The sequence below is a fragment of the Bison bison genome, unplaced genomic scaffold (assembly GCF_000754665.1).
Source record: "Bison bison bison isolate TAMUID 2011002044 unplaced genomic scaffold, Bison_UMD1.0 scf7180017864472, whole genome shotgun sequence".
NCBI classification, from domain to species: domain Eukaryota; kingdom Metazoa; phylum Chordata; class Mammalia; order Artiodactyla; family Bovidae; genus Bison; species Bison bison.
The window spans coordinates 6,986,459-6,995,153 of record NW_011495033.1 but is presented as its reverse complement, the minus strand read 5'-3'; the positions used below and the strand labels follow the sequence as shown (position 1 = coordinate 6,995,153).

The 8,695-nt window shown below is 45.6% G+C and overlaps 1 protein-coding gene and 1 non-coding gene across 2 annotated transcripts in view; one reads left to right on the top strand and one right to left on the bottom strand.

The window, feature by feature from the left end:
* The window catches only part of ASIC2 (acid-sensing (proton-gated) ion channel 2), a 1,220,326-nt gene that overhangs the window by 1,048,049 nt on the left and 163,582 nt on the right, over positions 1 to 8,695 (top strand). The window lies entirely within an intron of this gene.
* On the bottom strand, positions 7,441 to 7,512 carry TRNAK-UUU. Its single transcript has one exon. It is a non-coding gene; the product is annotated as a tRNA-Lys (tRNA).

Here is an 8,695-nt window from a genome sequence, read left to right as displayed (position 1 = left end):
CTTCCAAGGAGTAAGCGTCTTTTAATTTCATGGCTGCAGTCACCATCTGCAGTGATTTTGGAGCCCCCAAAAATAAAGCCTGACACTGTTTCCACTGTTTTTCCATCTATTTCCCATGAAGTGATGGCACCGGTTGCCATGATCTTCGTTTTCTGAATGTTGAGTTCTAAGCCCACTTTTTCACTCTCCACTTTCACTTTCATCAAGAGGCTTTTGAGTTCCTCTTCACTTTCTGCCATAAGGGTGGTGTCATCTGCGTATCTGAGGGTATTGATATTTCTCCCAGCAATCTTGATTCCAGCTTGTGTTTCTTCGTGTCCAACTCTGCAGCCCGTGGACTGTAGCCCTCCAGGCTCCTCTGTCCATGGAATTCTCCAGGCAAGAATACTGGAGTGGGTAGCCATTTCCTTCTCCAGGGGATCTTCCCAACCTAGGGATGGAACCCTGGTCTCCCACATTGCAGGCAGGTTCTTTCCATCTGAGCCAGAAGGGAAGCCCTACATGTACATATATTCATTCTCTTTTAGGTTCTTTGCTCATATAGGTTATCACAGAATATTGAATGGAGTTCCCTGTGCTATGCAGCAGGTCATTGTTGGTTATCTATCTTATATATAGCAGTGTGTGTGCATTCACCCCAGGCTTCTGACTTATCTCCTCTCGCCTACCCATGTTTCCCCTTTGGCAACCATAAGTTTGTTTTTGATATCTATAAGTCCATTTATGTTTTGTAAATAAGTTCATTTGTTTCCTTTTCTTTTTCATTTAACTTAGATTCAGCATATGCGTGATATTATATGATACTTGTCTTTCTCTGTCTGACTTACTTCACTTAATATTTTATCATCTCAATTTGATGAAGAAACTGCAGCTCAGAATGTTTAAGGATGTGCCCAAAATTTACACAGCAAGGTGACAGCCAGGACTCCATGGCAGGTCTTGACTCCAAAACTGTAGGCTCCCTTCTATCTCTAACAAATGATAATTTTGCAAAGTACCAATGGCTTCTCTTGGTGGCTCACAATAAAGAATCCACCTGCCAATGCAGGAGACAGGGGTTCAGTCCCTGGGCAGGGAAGATCCCTTGGAGAAGGAAACGGCAACCCACTCCAATATTCTCATCTGGGAAATCCCATGGGCAGAGGAGCCTGGCAGGTGACCATCCATGGGGTCGAAAAGAGTTGGACATGACTTAGCACCTTATTCAACAACAATAGCAACTGAATATATGTAGTTAGAATGCAAATGTTAAAATCTGATATAAGTCCCAGGAAAACAGATCAGGAGAGTGTGGATGGTGCCCTGTTGTTCCATCACTGCTCTAACCAGGGCTTGATGAGGGGCCACTGATGGAAGATTATTAAGGATCCAATAAGTGCTTCCTAATTTGAGTCCCATTCGTTCACACTTTGATATAAAAGCAGATCCAGTGTCTGTGGTCTTTTTTTTTTTTTTTTAGTAAATCATTTGAAATTACCTCTACTTCTGAGAACTTTGGGTGTCTCAGTAGGTATGGGAAATCCATTTAAAAATCAGTATCCTTTTTCTAAAAGTAAGAGCTTTCAAATTAAGCATTCCTTTCATGCATCAGCGACTTCTGAGTCTTGCAATTAATTATTGTAATGTTAAAGGTCTTTCGTGTTTATGATACACACTGCGTTCCACAGGCTTATTATGAATTGTAATTTTTTCATTAACTCCCTTCATAGTCACTATTTGCACTCTATTATATCTTAGTTGATCATTCATATAACATTTGAAAGTAATAAAACTGTTTTTCATTAAAATCACTCTATGGTTGTGACATTTCACTAAGGTTAATAAAAAAAATGTTTTGCAAAGGGTGAGGTGGGGGGGTGGGAAGTAAAGGTTGGTTTCAGTAAAACCAGTTACTTTGAAAACCGGCTACTTAGTGTGGTGGTCACGCTTTGAAGTGAAGAGGTCCTTGGTTCTCGGGTCCAGGCCTTGCTCTTATTAGCTGTGTGGCCTTGAGCATGTGAGTTTGACCTCTCTGAATGTCAATTTCTTTATCTGTAAAATAGGGATGATGAAAATAATAGCTTCGTGTTAATAAGCATTGTGAAATGTCTGAATGAAGGAATTGAAGAAGCAATGGAAATTCACCGGTACACTCATGGATCAAATGTGGAACACTACTCTCCATTAAGAAAAAAGTCAACAGAAAACTGTCACATTGATAAGAACGTTGCCAGAAACCTGGGCACGTTGGGAGGGAAGGAATTTATCGCTTCTAGAACAGTAGCCAGTCATCGCGTACTTTACACTTCAAAGAGCAAAAAGCTTGCAATGGTTCCATTTACATCCAGAGGCTCAGGGGAGAATGATAAGGATCCGAAGGAGATAATTTCCAAACTGCCGCTGTTTCCTTTGTCTCTGCCTATATTGATATTGTCTCGTCCATTATGATGGGAGAGCAGCATCTTGAATCTCAAATATGCACTGAGCACAGGCAGGGAAGAGAGTGAGGGACTTAAAAAGGACAGTTTAAAATTACAGTCAGATAATTATATTCTCTCGTAATTCAGACAGCGATTTGCTTGACAGTTTTTCAGCCCAGTCTGGCACCTCCTGGCAACCTGGAGCTGGAAAAAGTTTCAAATCGCAGAACAAATAATAATAACCACCACCACCAGCAAAGGAAAGTACTTGGCAGAGCTTCAGGGCAGCATTTTCCCGCTTGTTACTACATTTGATTGTTACAAGTATCCTGCAGGAGAAGCAGAGGAATCAAGGGCAGCTCTAGCTTTCCAGGTGCTCAGGTCAAAAATCTGGGCATCCTTTTTTTTTCTTTTTTACAAAGCCCACATCCAACCCACCAGCAAATTCTATTGGCTGGTGCATCAAAATATGCACAGAATCTGATCACTTCTCTACCACCACTGCCTCCCTACTCTGGGCATCCTCATCTCTTGCCTGGACTTTCCAGCTGTCTTCCTGTTTATGCCTTGGACCCACAATAGTCACTTCTTAACCCACTGGTCTCTCTGGAGTCCTTTAAAGACACGAGGCAGATGCTGTCACTTCTTCCCTCAAACCCCTCTATGAGTTTCCCATCTCATGTGAGTTGAACATGGAAATCACTAGAAGGTTCTATAAATTCTGTCACTGTCTCCACTTCAGCCACTCTGGCCTGCTTGCTCTTCCAAGAACAGTTTCAGCATCTGTTTTTTTCCTCTTTTCTTTTTCTGTACTATTGCATCTCTAGCATCTACAACTCTACTCAGTATTTGTCTAATGTAATGATTTCTTAAAATGAGCTCTGGGTTCTTCCCTGGCCATCCAGTGGTTAAGACTTTGCCTTCCAATGCAAGAAGTGTGGGTTCAATTCCTGGTCTGGGAGCTAAGCTTCCACATGCCTCAAGGTCAAAAATTCAAAACACAAGGCAGAAGTAATATTGTAACAAATTCAATAAAGACTTTTAAAATGGTCCACATTAAAAAAAAAAAAAACTTAAAACAAGTTCTGAAGTCAGACCACATGGGTTTGCATTTCAGATCCATTACTTCCTCACTGTGTGACCCTGATTGGTCTCCTCATCTGTAAAATGGGCATGAGAGATACCTTTGTCCTAGGTGCCATGAGTTGAGTCGTATCCCAAAAGATATTTCCAAGTCCTAACCCCTGGAACCCACGAATACATGAAAATAGTCTTTGAAGATACGAATGAGCTAAGGATCTCAGCATGATATCATCCTGGATTTTGGGTGCATCCTAAATCCAGTGGTTGGTATCCTTGAGAGGAAGGAAAGTAGGATGTGAGCCCCAGGGGAGAGAGTTGTGGAGGCTGAGGAGTGCTGGGAGCCATCAACGGCTGGAGGAGGTAAAGATGGATTCTCCCTACCTCCCTCCAAGGGAGCACAGCCCAGCCAATGGTGCGCCTGCTATGGCGGCTTCCCTGGTGGCTCAGTGGCAAAGAATCCACCTGCCAATGCAGGAGACACAGGTTCGATACCGGATCCGGGAGGATCCCACATGCTGAGGAGCAAATGAGCTCATGCATCACACCTACTGAGCCTGGGCTCTGGAGACCCGTAGCCGAAACTACTGAGGACTCTGCGCCCTGGAGTCGTGGTCTGCAACAGGAGAAGCCCCCGCTGTGAGAAGCCCGCACACCTCAGCTAGAGAGTAGCCCCCACCAGCTGCAACTAGAGAAAAGCCTGAGCGGCAACGAAGACCCAGCACAGCCAAAAATAAATAAATAAATGGGTTTTTTTTTATAAAAATCAGCCAGCTAGATTTGACTTCTGGTCTCTGAAACTTTGAGACAATAAACTTGGGCTGATTTGTTACATCAGCTCCAGGAAACTAACACAATAGGGTCGTTGAAAGGCAGTAATGATCTTATCTATATAAAGAGTGGTACGTAAGTAGCTCTCTCAGTGTCAGCTGTTAGTATTAGCCCTATTTTACAGACAATGGAACCAAAGTGCTGACAAAATAAATGACTTATCCGAGAGCTCTCTGCTGCTGTGTGTTGGGTCAGAGGTCAGAATTCAGGTTCTGCTGGGTTGCCTGGCATTGTGATGCAGATGACCTCTGGCTACTAGTAGTCCCAATGAAGTCTCTCCTTTTTTTTAGTTTTTTAAAATAACTTTATTTATTATTTTTGACCGCACTGGGTCTTCATGGCTGTGCAGGCTTTTCTCTAGTTGCGGCGAGTGGGACCACTCTCTGGTTGTGATGGGGGGGCTTCTCATTGCGGTGGCTTCTCTTGTTGCAGAGCACAGGCTCTAGGGCATGCAGGCTCAGGAGTTGCGGTACACGAGCTCAGTAGTTTTGGCTCCTGGGGTTTAGAGCTCAGGCTCAGTACTTGCGGCACACGGGCTTAGTTGCCCTGAAACATGTGGAATCTTCCCAGATCAGGGATCGAACTCATGTCTCCTGCATCAGCAGGTGAATTCTTTACCACTGAGCCCCAGTGAAGTCTCTTCCAGCTCCTAATAGTCTATGAATTGGCCAGATGCTTGCCAACAAAGGGATTTGTCTTTTTTCCTCAGTTAACCAGAACTCCCCAAAGAGGCTCTGCATTGCTAAAGTATATCCAGACGTGAAACAGGGCACGCCCTGGCGACCTCACAGTTTGCCCACAGAGACCAGAAGGAGCAGAGCATTTAGCCAATCAGACTTGCCTGGTAGGGTCCCCAGCGCCGCATGACCATGTGAGCCTGCAGGCTGGTCGCTTCACAAAACTCCCCACACAAGGGCTCAGGGAATATGCCTGGATGTCGTCTGGAGATGGGATTCTGGCCAAGAGTCGGGGGCTTCAAGAAGCATGATTTCTAGGGGCTTTCCTAGCGGTCCATTGTCTAAGACTTGGCCTTCCAGTGCTCAGGGCATGGGTTCCATTCCTGGTCTAGGAATTAAGATTCCACATGCTGCAAGCCCAAAAAACCAGAACATAAACAAAAAGAAGCCATACTGTAACAAATTCAATAAAGACTTAAAAGAAGCACAGTTTCTAAACATCATAGGATCCCCCAAATAGCTGAATGAGTCCTCCCCATCATGGTTTCCAATAGAAATTTTCCATGAAAAATCAGCCAGCCTGAAATCACTGCCAAAGACTTGTGATTCCTGGACCAGTAGACAGAGAGGGAGGTGGGGGAATGAAGGGAGATTTCAAATGAAACCATTCCCCCCGCCCACTTGGCCAGCACCCGATCCCGGGAAGGGATGTTAAATTTCTTCAAGATGTACTGCTTTCGTTCAGAGCGTGCTGGGAACAGAGGGTCTAGCCGAGGGGAGGGACCCGGCAGGAATGAATGCAGGGTAATCTCCCCACCTCCCACCTGGTCACTGTCACTCAGACAGTGCTCCCCGCCTCCTCCTTTGTGAGACCTGGGATAGACGGGGGACTTCACTGAGCTCTGGCGGCTAACAATATAGCTAGCAAACTACCTTTTGCAAGAGAAGTGCACCCCGTTAGGAAAACTGGCTGCATGCCAGAGAATCTTGCTTCCTTGACAGGTGGAGTCTGATCACCCTCTCCTGTTGGAGACATGGTGCTGGGGGTGGGGTCTGTTATCCAGAAACGCAGTGTGTAGTTCTCAAGCAAAAGTACAACCAGATTCTGAAAGAGAGCCTCTAAGACAAACAGAAAAGCATTTCTCAGCCTGTGCCAAAGGTAAAGCTGAGATAAGGACCAGGGCGAAGAACACTGGGCAAAACAGTTGGGTGACTAAGAGGTGGTTGGAGGGGATGGGTGATGCTGGGATGCTCCAAGGTAAAGCGTTGATACAAAGTAGTTACACTTGCAATTCTGGAGTCAGATATCCTGCTTGGATTCAAATACAACCTCAACCATTTTGTAGCTCTGTGACTAAGGCAAAATCTCCTAACGGCTTAGCTTCCATTACCTTACTCATGAAATGAAGTTTGCAGAGATTGCCTGAGTGCTGTCACTCCAGTTAGGTCTGTCTCTTTGCCACCGCATGAACTATAGCCTGCCAGGCTTCTCTGTCTGTGGAATTCTCCAGGCGTGAATACTGGAGTGGGTACCATTCCCTTCTCCAAGGGATCTTCCCAACTCAGGAATTGAACCTGTGTCTCTTTACTGTCTGAGCCACCAGGGAAGCCCAGAAACTACTTAGTGCCTGGCATATAAAAGGTGCTCAATGAATATTGGCAATTACTCCTAACACAGTTATTATTGTGAGTAGATCCATTGAAAGGCTTGGGATGGGCTGGATGCTGAAGCCTGACAATCAGAAGCATCCTTGCTTCTGCCTGAACTTCTTGTTTCATCTTCCCACCCTGGGCGACGGCAAAAAGTCACTATATGGAGAATGCCTACCAAGATGGAGGACCAAGACTGAATAGCGAGGATGGTGATGGGGGAACAAGAGAAGAAGCAAGGGCGTTTGTATGTTGAGGGCATTTGTATGTTGGTCTACTGCTCAGTGGTCTCAAGTGATGTTTCTGAAAGTTGGAAATTAGTAGAACTATTGTTGGCCAAGTCCTGTTTGCAGTGAATGGGGATTTCTGGTCAAGATCTTATAGTCAACCTTTCAATAGTTTTCTGGCCATTCTTTTCCAGAATATGTTTACTCCTCGGAGAATGTGAGGGGAGGCTAGGCTTCTTAAAGCAGAGGTGGCCTTATTACTTGGGCTTCCCTGGTAGCTCAGACAGTAAAGAATTCTCCTGCAGTGCAGGAAACACAGGTTCAATCCCTGGGTCAGGGAGATCTCCTGGAGAAGGGAATGGCAACCCACTCCAGTATTCTTGCCTGGAGAATCCCATCGACAGAGGAGCCTGGCCTTATTCTTTATCTAGAAAGCCACAGGAGGCAAACAAGGAAATCTAGGAAAGAGTTACAGATACACTGAAAATTGTTGCAGATTAGATATCTCTGAGGAAATATCAATTCCTACTTTTTTTTTTTTCTTTGTGCTGTACCATGCAGCTTGTGGGATCTTAGTTCCTCAACCAGGGATCAAACCTGGGCCCTGGCAGTAAAAGTGCCAAGTCCTAACCACTGGACCATCAGGGAATACCCACCAATTCCTACTTTCATTCCACAAATACTCCCTGCATTCCTCCTATGGGAGAAGCAAACTAGACCCTAAGAAGGCCATGATGATACCTGCATCAGAGCCCCACCAAATGGAAAGAAAGAACCGGTCAACAAATGCTTAAAGTGGATGTGACTTATGATCAAAGTCAGAAGGGAAGGAGCTTCCAAGCAGAAGAACTAACTCAGCAGCTGTTTGAACAGAGCATGAGTTTTAGCATCAGTTCAGTCTGGGTTTCAGCCTCTGGCTGCATCACCTATGAGCTTTGAAAACCCGTACAAGCCTCTTCACTTCGCAGCCTTCCTTTCTTCACCTGTAATACAGCACAGCTACCATCTCTGGGGTTGTAGAGAGGATGGTTTGCGATAACATATAATGTCGCTCAGACAGTGGCACATGGTAGAGATGCAACAAAAATCTGTTCTTTCCACTGGAGGGGATCCAGAAAAGACTTTCTAAAGAAGGAGCCATTTAGGCAGGATCCGAAGGAGGAGTACGGGCCTTGCCAGGTAGAGTGGGATGCTTTTCGAGGATGCTTTCCACAATATTGTGATTTCTGCCCAACTTTTCAGGAACCCATATGCCCACTGACTGACAGTAATTTTACAAAGCCAGACGTGTCTGTATTCTTTCGTGATCCAAAAAGAAAAACTCTTTTTATTTTTTGGTACTTAACGGTTGTTTTGTGGTAGTTACAAAACGTCCTCTAACTGCCAGCTACGCATCCGCCAAAAATATCACCGGGGGCATTATACGTGCCAAGAAACTAAAAGGAAGGCAGGAACTGGTTTCCTTCCATTAAAGCGGAGCGGTCTTGAGGTGGAAAACTAGCACTGAGGCTGAAGAAGAGGTACCCGAGCGGACAGCTGCATGCTGGGGTCCCCTGCCGCCTGCATGGATGGCTGTGCACCAAGGCGCTGGTGCTTTGCGGACTGCGCTGGGCTGCAGGGACCCATTAGTATCCAAGCTGCCCGTGAGCTTCCATTTCTCATGCACCTGAAATTCTGACCAAGGTGAGAAAAGAAATAAGAGAAAGCTCTCTCCCGGGGTTTGGGGCCGAGATCAGGGAAGCAACCTCGGTGGTGTCTCGGGCATGGCAATCCCAGTTGCAGGCTGTGGGCGCTACTGCAGGGAGGCCAGAGGGAAACGTGGTCCACGGTG